Source organism: Anas acuta, chromosome 4 (genome assembly GCF_963932015.1).
Source record: "Anas acuta chromosome 4, bAnaAcu1.1, whole genome shotgun sequence".
NCBI lineage: Eukaryota > Metazoa > Chordata > Aves > Anseriformes > Anatidae > Anas > Anas acuta.
This window is the reverse complement of record NC_088982.1, coordinates 27,507,998-27,519,418: the sequence shown is the minus strand read 5'-3', so window position 1 is coordinate 27,519,418 and position 11,421 is coordinate 27,507,998. Positions and strand designations below refer to the sequence as shown.

The following is an 11,421-nucleotide window of genomic DNA, read 5'->3' as shown; positions in this document are numbered from 1 at the left end:
TGATGAGCGAAAATTACAGCTCCTGCAGAGGAAAATTGGAGCCTGAGAAGAACGAGAGACTTGGTGTAGAGCTTAATAGGACCAATCTGTAGGAGTACCTTTAGTTCTGCCTGCTGCTTTGACTTGTGAGTACGACATTCTGCAGTCTTATCTCAAGTCAGGTGAGAAGGCATGAAATACTTACCATGAGTCAAAAGAGATGCATCAATAGAACATTAATTTGAAAGAAAAAGCAGAGGTAACCATAAAATACATCACCCTGTTGTTTATTTGTGTGATTAGGAGAGCAGTTTCCTTTAACCACAAGATGTAGGAAATGGAGCATCACTCTCCAGGTCAGACCAAGAGCACAGACTGCACCTTCCTCCATCGGGGAGACTTCTCAGCCTCAACGTGATGCGGGGGGAACCAGACCACATCTGCACCACTAAGAAGATAGCACCTACAGTTAAGGTAGCTGAAACAGGGGTGCTCTCCCTACAGCAAGTAGGGATGTAGCAGCATCTTTTTGAATATAGCCAAGTGTGAATTATGCCTTGCCATCAATTACAGGCAGACAAGGAATGCTGTAGAGTCAACTAAAAGGATTCCATAAAGCCTTTTCTAACCAGTTGATACTCAGCTCCAATAAATATACTCATTATGCAGCATGAGGAGGAGCAATGACTTGAATCCAGGACACATTCAATCTCTTCTTCTAGTTCTTAAGGTTGCCTTTTAATCATTTCACGTCATTATTATTGTAGAAACACATGATAGAGTTAAAACATTTCTATTACATATATGAGATCTGTCATTGTACTTTCCCCCCCCCTTTCTAGCTTTTCTTGATAGCAGGTGTGCATCTAGATTGAAGACCAGATTTCGTGCAGTGCAGCAGCACAGATGCTGGTTTGTTTCTTTTTAATCTTTTATATCACACAACAAAGGCCAGAGGCCATAACCAACCTGTAAAACTGAAATGGTGACAGCAAAGACTAAAACAGCTGTTTTGAGGAAAACCATGGGTAGCTGGAAAAAAATGTACTGCAGCATAAAAGTAACCCCAGAAAGCTTGTGCCATACTGGACCTGAAATCAGTATCTCGAGTCTGGGTATGTAGGAGATAACACATTTCTGGAAACAAACTCATCTTTCTGTGTACTTTTCTTGGCTTTATTCCCTTCTGGTTACTTTCCTAACAAAGATTGTTTATGTGTTTTAAGTTTACACTTTGGAAAAAAGCATGAAGCAATTATCTAATAGGATTCAGTACTAAAATCCCGGGGACATAACTGTTAGCAAACTTTTCAAGTAGTGTGCAGATAAATTGCAGATTTTTTTTTATAGAACTCCTATTTTCTTTCACTTTCTGAACTGCATGAGATAATTTTCTATTTTTAAGGGACAGATCATGATATAACCAAACAAGCTGGGATTCATCCTCCCACATCAGCTGTAATAAGGCTCAATGGCAGAAGCAGTAATAAAACCTAAACCAAATTCCTTTATACAACTTCAAGTTCACCTTCACTTCTCAGGAGGAGGCCTAAAAAACACTGACTCATAGGCCACATACCACCTCTGCTTTGGTGTGCAATTTACCACTGAGAAGGAAATAACAAGCAAATAACAAGTGACCTCACCTGCTACCACATGAGACAAACTAGGGACCTGCATCTCTTGTTGCCTTCAAGCCCTAGAAGTGCTAAAAGCTGGAACTCCCAATATTTTTTCATCCTCTGGTCTTGTGCACGCTGCTCTTCTTAGGACTCTGCTTATTTCCAATTACTCCTGCTCAAGAGTTTAATTTAAAATGTATAGTGTGGGTTAAATTAACTTTGTGCCTTAGAGTAAACACGTTATCTACAGTAAAATCTGGAGATAAGTCATTGTTCTCAGCTTCTACACTTTAATCTGAAAGAGGATGAATTTTCAGTATTGAAGTGTTCAGTATTCATGCATTGAGTCAAAACCATAGAACTGAAATATCAAAGCATGTGAAGAAATCTCTGATCTTTACATCAAAGTCCACTGAACAGAAGAGACCCTCTTTGCAGCAGTGAATGTCAGTGAAGGTCGTGCAGCTTCCACCTTTACTTAGATAAACAAAAGCATTGATATGTTGAAGAACCCAATGCCAGTTGCTTCTGAAGCCAAATGCTGAAAGTTTTAAGAAAATGTGTTCTGTACATATCTGATATCTCATGAATACAAAAAGAAACTCTGGTTTTGTAGGAAATGCCTGCTTGCATGGATCCAAACCAGAATGCGTGGGATGCACACTCATTGTTTCTTAGGCACAAGTGCATCCAGCTTAGATCCTCACCCTACAGCTATTTTGCTGTTTTTCACTCAATGAAGTCCCAGGATTAACCAGAATCTAGGTCTTCCAGCTGCAGAATCACAAACTTACTCACTGGTCTAACAAATATATCTTCCTAAATTTTAAATAAAGGTTAAATGGCTTTGCCAAGAGATACTAATGAGCTAAAATATGTGAAACTAAAGCTCCCCCAGAAAGAATGAAAACCCTTATTAAAATCTCTTTCCAAATCAGGCCTAACAAACTTTTAAACTAGCTTTTGAACTAGCTGCTCACATTTCAAGCAAATCCTCAAAATGCTTAAAAAAAACAAAAAGAAAAACAAACAAAAACCACCATCAACAAAAAACAACCCTATTACTAAACCAGTACGGATGCTTATTTCCAGAAAAAGACTTGCCTTCCATGTAATAACAGAACCTTTCATCGTCTCCTCTTCTGAGCGAGGTGCTCCACTGTTTCCTCTGTAGTCTTGTTGTTGTCCCCTCTTCTTCCTCCTATTTAATAAAAGAACCTCCCCAGCCAAGATCATTTTAGAGTCCCTTTAAAAGTTATGTACAACTCTTCTGCTATGTATGAGGCTGCTCTCTAAGCATGTTGCATACTTCATCTTTATTTGCATTTCCTTTGACCACAGAGTCTCAAAATCAGTTGTAACAACTTCCTAAAAGGAACTGAAGTAGGAAATATGCTTTTCAGCTGCCTGCTGAAACACTAAATACATGCAAAACCCTCCCTACTCCTGCCTGACCAGGCTATCTCCAGTCTTGCTGAACAAACTTAACATTCCTGCAGATTTAGTCAACAAAAAGCCAAAGCAGCATTCTTAAATTTGCAAACGATAGCCAGAATAAACAAAAATGCACAATTAAATGCTGCAGCTATGTAGTAGCTCTCATCCATCCTTATTCCCTCCCCAGCTTCTCTTACAATCCCTAACATACAAACCATACACACAGTTTATATAATGACAGAATCCGTCTTGATGCCAATCAGCCAGAAACAAGGCCAATTAATACTGATCTGTGATGGTATAAACCAGTTAGCTGTTGACTATTCTCCAGTAAACCTGTTTTTGCCCCATTAGCCTTTACTTTTCCAATGAAGTGAGAAATTCCAATATTACAACTGTGCTTAAAGGATAACATTTGCACAGATCAGCTCTCTTCAGTGAACTGCACAGCCTCAGGCACACAGCCCCACAGTTGTGGTCAGGACAAATGAGATGATTTAATCATTATTATCAATTTTTAACTCTATTTGTACACTGATCCTAAACCCTTTGGTTGCTTCACTGCTTTATCATGTAAGACACCAACAAGAACCTGCCTAAAATTTATTAGAACAAATTAGTGAAAAAGGACCAAGTCATTAGGATTCAATGGTACTCACCAAGAATAAGACATGCGAATAAAATTGTCACCAAATACACACTATGAAGTCAAAAAGTAATGACTCAAAAAACAAGTCTCTGAAAGAGCAAGCACAAAGCCTAACTCAAGCCTTTAAGCCTTCAAATAGGTCCTCCAAGGGCCCTACAGCTACATTACAAATAGAACCTTTAGAGTGCTCAAGTCCTTAATACAGAAAGGAGAGAAATAAATGACTAGTTTTCAGAAGTGAAAACATTTCAGAGCTGTTTCAGCATTGATGTTGAAAAAAAAAGTCAACACTAACAAACTGCAGAGACTCTAGATCTTGATTCTGTTGAGACCTTGTGGACAGAGCAGCAAATGGAATTTAATGCCAGTGTTTGCATGACTAGTCAGTCTGTGAAGGGAAACTCCAACCCTAAGCACCACAGGGTACTTCTACCTCCTTCAGAAAGATCTGGAAGTGTAGACAACTCACTGAAATCACCAACCCAAGCTATCAAACAAGATTAATAATTAAGGAAAACAGAACACATTTAGTAACTAATCTAGTGTACAAGTACATAAGAGAATCAAGAGCTAGAAAATCCGTACAGGGCAGAATGGATACAGAGCATGAAACCATTCACAAAGACTGACTTGACTAAGATTTAGTCCTTAAGCATGACTGGAGAAGATAGAGGTCTATAAGATGCCTGACAGCTTGTAGGAAAATGGTCTTTCTCGGGACAGAAATTAAGACAATTGCCAGCTTAATATAGATTAAAAAATACTTTTGATGTATTTGAAATTTATTTTCTTTAATTAGTACAATAGTCCAGAGGAAATAAAAGCATTTCAGGTAAGGCTAAGAGGCAGTGAATAATGGATCACTAATCACCCCATTTAAGATATTTAAGCAAAGAATAACTAGAAATTTTAAGAGTAGCTAGAAATATACTTCCTGCTACAGTTTTAATTTTCATCTATTCAAGGATATTTAAGTTTATATTTAAGAAAGTTTAGCCCTTAATCTGCACTAATTCACTGACCTGCATGTCAATAGAAATGGCTTAAGGTATTTCTGTCTTAAATTCTTCCTTGTACATTCTGCAGAAGCAGTGGCTAGTAACAGAATGCATAGAAATTGCTATTTTAAATTTCATGTTGAAGTCATAATTTTTGGCCTATGCAATACAAACTTTCAATTACTCAACAGTATTGATCCTGCTCTTCACAGATCTTCAGCCTAGTTGCTCTTTACAAGGAATGTTGCAGCAGACATTTTCTTTTGTGAATTTTAAATAGGCAGGTAATGGGATTCTTGAAGAGAACACTATTATATCTTTAGCAAGATTGATACAATCTATTGACTTGTTGAACAGGCAAATTACATACAGCCTAATGAAATAATTCAAAAGTTGGCCAATTCATCTGGATTTTGCATTTTCAATTTTAGAAAATCATGATCAGACATTCAGAAGATTAAGTAAGCCTTTTTAAATGAATTTGTAAGTTAAGTCTTTAAACAGGAAACAGATGAGAGAACTTCAGAACACAAGCTTCTGGTACCATCTTTGTTTTATTTCAATTAATACACAGACAGAAATAAGTTACAAAACTTTAAGAAACTTCAGTTTCGACTAATAGCTAGATTGTTTGAACAACCATTGAAGATGTGTAGCTGTAGCCATTGCTTATCTCAGTTCCACTTTCAAGACAACACATCACAGAGGACAACTGGAGTCATCTTGGGTGAAGTCAGCAGTCATCCACTCAGCAAATCATAAACTGATGTTTAGTATCAGTTCTAATCCCTTGCACACACTGGCTCTCTATAAAAGAAATTTAATTTGCAATCACCATTGTACACAGAAAAGGACAGGTGTATATACTGACACATTTTAGGATTCAACTGTACAACAATGCTATGTGAAACTAACCTTTTAAGTCAAAGGCATTTCTCAACACATTATGTCATTTGTACAGGACAGGATTTTACATGCCCATACAATTAGTACAGATCCCAGCCCATAGGACCAGCTTGATATGAAAAAATGGATCATTTCCTCAGATGCTTGCCAATTTAGATTGGCCAGACTAAGTCAGTTTTAAAAATTCTGAATTTCCACACAGCTTTCTAGTAGCCCAAGCTAGTTTTTTTTTTTTTAAACACTTCCAGGTAGGGAATAATGTAAGCTTCTGTAGGTATGGAATTCTCATAAGGTGTTTTTTTTTTTTTTTTTTACATTACATACCTGAAGAGCAATCAATTTAGAAGCAACTCTTGACTCAAGTTGTTTATCACACAAGCTCACGAAGTGCATTCTAGGTGGTCAAGCAGTACCATCACACTTGAAAACTCTGGAAATATATGATTAACATGGAACAGTTAGATAACAGTATCAGATGACTAACTGTCCTACAAGCTACTTTGAATGCACTAGAGTTGATTCAGTAACTTTCTGAAGTTCAGTGGTTTCACATGTTCCTCTCAACATGATCCAAAGAAGAGTTTCAGCCTCACCTCTGGGTTTGAGAGAGAGTTTTTATACCCCTCTGTGTTGGCCACTTAAGACACTGCCAGACTTAAGAGGGCAAAGCTAAAAAGGGGAGTAAATTGTAATACCATTTTTTCTTATTAACCAAGATGACCTGAATGCACCATTTACTCAAAATAGATTATAACTTATTTGAAGCTTGTCAACCATCAAAAAGCATGATTTAAAGTGGTCAGTAACTATCTTTACATCAGAGTGCACTTACCTTCTTACCAGAAGGTATTATTCATTCTTAAGTAGTTCTGAGCACTGCCTCCAATTTGGGTGTGGTCATCCATATCCAGACCATTTCAAACATGAAATTTCTAAGTGTCCCCTAAATAGCACAGAAAGAAATTATTCCTGTATAGTTTATACAACATGCCTAATTAGACCTTCTTAAAGCCATATTCTAGATCTCAAGAGTCACTTATTTAAAGTTATCAATTAGTATCCAGCACAAAATGTGAATGGCTTAATCCATTGATGTTTTTCTGTTCAGATAATTTAAGCTAACAGAACTGTCTTTTTAAATATGTTGCTAAAAAGAAACAGTTTTTAAAGCCTAAATTGCTTTTAGCCTTGACACTACCCTGCAGCTGTTTCTACATTTTAGACTGATCATTACCTGCTAATTTGTTGCAATTTTGTACCTACTTGCATATACTTTATAACAAGAGCTCACCGGGGATATCAAAAGCTACTGTTGCACCACAGTAGAAGAGTGGACCAAAAACCTAAGCAAGTCCAGCTCTTCTTTTTTGAGAAGCCATTTTATTGAGTCAAGCTCATTAATACCTACTGAATTAACCAAACACTGTAGGTTATCAGAAAAAACGTCATTTTCTTAATGAAGCCTATGAAACTACACTGCACTGAATAGAGTAAGAGCCTTAAGAGCTTAATTTAGACAGAGGGAACAAATGTATGCTAATACTGATTTTTGTGAAGTCCTGTGTGGACTCAGAGTTGATTTGACTTTGTAGGTCCCTTCCAAGTGGGTCCAATGGTTGCCCCTCCACCAGGGCACCCTCCTTACCTACAGACATTTGAAGGGGTGACTCCAGACCCCAGCCCTGGGGGCCCATGGCTCTCAGCCTCCCACCCACACAGGGCATAGTGCAGCCTTCAGGGGCTCCCCAAAGCCCCGCCGACACCACGGGACGCTTTCTGCCGCCATCCTCCCCGCGGCTCGACACTATTGAGGAAAAAAGAGAGAAAGAGGTGAGCGCGGTGGGGGGTGAGGGAGGCGGTGGGGCGGAGGGGGGGCGGCTTGTGCCTCACGACAGGATGCAGGGCGGAGAGGGAGGCTCCGCGCTGGGTTTTTGTGAGGGAAAAGCGCTCTATCCCCCTGTGTTGACTCCCCGGAGCACCGCCAGGCTCCGAGAGGGCATATGTGAAGGGAAAATACATATGAAGTGAAGACATAAGCGAAGGGAAAACGCGAGGCGACCCCACCCCAGCCCCCCCCCCCCACCCAAGATGGCGGCGGGCGGGCACCCACGTTACCGCGTCGGCGTCTGGCGGGCAAAGAGGGCAGGCAGCCCTTCCCCGCCCCTTAAATACCGCCCGCCGCTCCCGCGAGACCCCTGTGCTGCTGCCTATTGGTCGAGCCGGCACACGTGACTCGCACGCCCCTCAATAAAAGGCGGCGGGGCGGGGGTGGCCGTTGCCTGGCCCCTCAGGGCGGCCGTCGGAGGGGTGGGTGCTGCTGGTTCCTCCTGGATCCCCCTGTGATAAACGGTGCTGGGCTGCTCCCCTCACCTCGCTGCTGCTGTTAGGTAAGCGGCGGGCCCGCGGCCTGGGACGCCAGTGTTTAGCTCAGTCCAAATTAAAGATCTGCAGGTCTCTAGTATGCCTAAACTAAAAGCATCTTTGGTGTGAGGTGGTGGCTGCAGAGCATTTTGAGCAGCTCACTGCAGCTGATCCGTGTGTAACCCCACAAACCCTGCCTGAGGAGGCTTAGGATTTGTCTGCGAGGATAGAGAGCTAAGCCTCAAGCCTGCACTAATACCCTCACTGGTGTCACAGCACATTGCTGATGCCCTCCCTGGCACATGCAGATCCCTAGAGCATGGCCAGAGGTCACCCAATGCTGAGGTGGCCCTGGCTGCTGCCCTGTGAGGCAGCACACACTGTGTCCTGGCTGGATGTAGGCTGCCCCTGTGCCACCTCAGCCAAGGGGCATGGCTGACTGGCACTGCTAGGAGGCTTTATGGTGAGTACAAGCAGGCTAGCATGAGCCGTGTGTCAGTAATTCCTAGCAGAGGTAGGAGATGGAGCCTTGGCATCTTGGTTCCTGCAGAGTTCTGGACTCAGCAGGAGTCCCAGCTTGGCACACAGTGGGTATGCTGCTGGTATTTCTTACCTTCCTGCCTCAGTGAGAAATGGCACCTCCTGGCTCGTGCTGCGTTGCCACCTGAACAGCACCTACCTGTCAGAGCGTGGGAAGAAAACTACAGTTTGGCCACTATCTCTGAGAGTTTTTAATCCCTACGTTTAAATTACAATCAGCAAATCTAAGCTAGTTGGTTTGATTCAGCCTGGAACAGACCACAAGCAGTCACATAGTTACAACTGAGGGATAGTTCTAGATATTTTCTTGTAACTTCTGGTTACTTTTAAAGCAACTATCAACATGTAGACAGAAAAACACTGTTGCAGATGTTTGTGCCAATACCTATATAGTGAGTACCTCAGGGTTCAAAAGAAGTCTTCATGACTATAGGCAAGGCATTCATTCCCTGGGTATGAGCATTTGGAGTCACCTTGCTTCAGGTTATATCATGCAGAGTTCTCTGCAATGACTCTACAGAGAGATAAATCAGTCTTTCATTGTAACATAATTAATAGGATGAAGTGGCATCCATCCTTAACATTTTTACTATCTATGCCAGTTATCATAAAAGCTTGACCAGCAAACCCAAAAATATTTGGGGGGACAGGGACAGTTAAGGACATTTGTTACAAGAACAGTACTTAAGATACAAGTACCTACATGCTACATTTGTCCCACTCAGGTCACCTCTTGATGAAGTTGAGCCATTACTTTTTGCCAGTGTGAGGGGTCAGCACATGCTTTGCTGCATGTGCCCAGGGAGAACTATCAAGCGCCTGGTCAACCATGTCAGCAGACTTAAGTCTGGTTACAAGATGTAGGCAGTCATTGAGAAGAGTGTTTGGAGGCTTGCATTTTGAACTCTGATAAGTGACAGCTGTGGGCCTGTGTTATCTTGTGGATTTAAAGCTGATTTTTTTTTTTAAAGTTTGGTGATCTAAATCCAGCTGCTCAGGTCTTGAAGGTTGCTGCTCTAATCCTCAAAGTCTCTTCATGAGATGCATGAATTTAGTCTCAAGGTTATTGATACTTTGATATTTGATACTTTTCTAAGCTATCAGATTTTCATTTGTTCAAAAACCTCACACTGAGTTCATTAAAACACAAAATTATCACAAATATTTCATTTCAATTTCACTGTTCTTCACACTGATATGAAGGAAAATCTTGGATGTGACCATCAGTCTTTGCTGATGATATCAGTAGCCATCCACATTAAATAGTTGGTAGATTTGGGACCTGACCAAACAGCTTTTTAAAACTTTGTTTTTTTTAACAAATGTGTTGGACAATTTACTTTGTGTATGTATTGCACTGTGTCCAGTGCAATAAGACTGTGCCTTAAAAACAAAAATGGGAACTGTGGGATGCTAACTTAATAGAAGTGCAATTTGATTAATTTATGCCACAATTTACATAAAATGAAAGGGCTATTTTAAATTCATACTCAAAATAGACTAAGTGCCACTTTCAGCCTGTGTACTGTCAAAATATCCTTTGTGGTTTGTTCTCAGTGTGTATGTTAGTTAAAATTAGAACCTGTAGAATAGAACAAAAATAATAAATAAAGTCTTTAGAGAAGAGGAGGGCAAACCAGACTTGTTAGTTCCTTTCCAGAGGCAGAAATAATACATTTCTGTTATTTTTCCTCAGTGAGTCTTTTCTTGTTTGGTAAATTACCTCCATGGCTAGAAGATTTGGTCATCTCTTTCTAGGCAATACTTAAGGACTAAGAATCAAACAGTGTTTTTCCAACTGAAAGCCCATTTTGTATAGCCAAGGAAAATGCCAGTAAAGTTTGCTGGTAAACTTGCTGAAGTACCCTATAAAGAGGCCATTCTACAAGCACCTATACCGTATGGAAACACATGGGAATACTTTAAATTGAGTAGTGTGTCAGGGAAGATGAATACTTGGTAAATCAATAAACAAATAGCCTAATATATAGAAGTTCTCTTATTGTTGTTGTTCAAGGCTCCTAATACATCTTTTTTTTTTTTTGAAATGCCATTTAGCAGAAGAAAAAAAAAAGAGATATTATGAGATAATCACACCTCTAGGCCATTATTGAGCAACAAACTGACTGTAAAGGCCTCAACTGCCTGCTTGTAAATTAAGTTGTTTAATGGTTATGACTGTAGAACTGTGAACTATTAGCTCCTTTTGTCTACTCAGTAGGCTTCTGGTGTATTTGCATCTCTTTTGCTGTTTTTGGACCTCTAAATCTGATATTTAATGGCAAAAAAAAAAAAAAGTCAGATACTGTAAAAGTGTGTTTTCTTCTGTAAAACAATTTTTTGAGAAAAGGGAAGGGAGAGTACTCCCTCTCCACCAGCTGGTATAATGTTTATATTAGCAAAGGTAGGCTAGATTCACAGATGAATTTAATGTAAACTTCCATCTTCTATGCTTTATACTCAGTAGGTAACAATATGACTTGCTGAGATTCTGTAGATAATGATTACAGTGTTTAAAATTAAAAACAAAAACTCATAATTTGAAGAAATTGGTAGAAGCAGCTGTAAAGCTGATAGTGTCTTGAAGAAGAAAGTTGTTCCTTTAGACTAAGGGCCACTCCAGACCCCCCTGCCCCCATACACACATTTTCCTTGCACAGCCATGATTTTTTTTTTTTTTTGTGGGACTACAACCTGCTCTTATCATTAGAACTTCAGAAGTAGAGTGGCTTCTGTTGACCTGCTGTGAAGCAGGCACCATAGCCTCAGTCCACGGGCTGCAAGCTGGCATTTGGCACTGTACTGAGGTTCCCAATCTGTTCTGCAATGGAGGCCAAGCTGCATGGAAAATTTCTGTTTGTAACATTAGGAAGGGATTGTCATGAGATTTACTACTGTCTTTTTTTTTTCTTTTTCTATAGGAAAGCAC

The 11,421-nt window shown here is 40.1% G+C and overlaps 2 long non-coding RNA genes and 1 other non-coding gene across 5 annotated transcripts; 1 reads left to right on the top strand and 2 right to left on the bottom strand.

The window, feature by feature from the left end:
• Positions 1–5,220: 5,220 nt before the first annotated feature.
• On the bottom strand, positions 5,221–7,768 carry LOC137855786 (uncharacterized). Of its 3 annotated transcripts, none has more exons than XR_011095936.1 (5): positions 7,707–7,768; positions 7,237–7,395; positions 6,424–6,534; positions 5,916–6,021; positions 5,221–5,492 (listed from the first exon to the last, which is right to left on the bottom strand). It is a non-coding gene; the product is annotated as an uncharacterized lncRNA (long non-coding RNA). The 3 variants fall into 3 exon arrangements; XR_011095937.1 differs by having other exon boundaries at positions 7,702–7,743; XR_011095935.1 differs by lacking the exon at positions 7,707–7,768 and having other exon boundaries at positions 7,237–7,688.
• LOC137856583 (small nucleolar RNA SNORA26) lies at positions 6,141–6,258 on the bottom strand. The gene has a single exon (XR_011096603.1). It is a non-coding gene; the product is annotated as a small nucleolar RNA SNORA26 (small nucleolar RNA).
• Positions 7,685–10,118, top strand: LOC137855787 (uncharacterized). The gene is made up of 2 exons (XR_011095938.1): positions 7,685–7,978; positions 9,218–10,118. It is a non-coding gene; the product is annotated as an uncharacterized lncRNA (long non-coding RNA).
• The last annotated feature ends 1,303 nt before the right edge of the window (positions 10,119–11,421 follow it).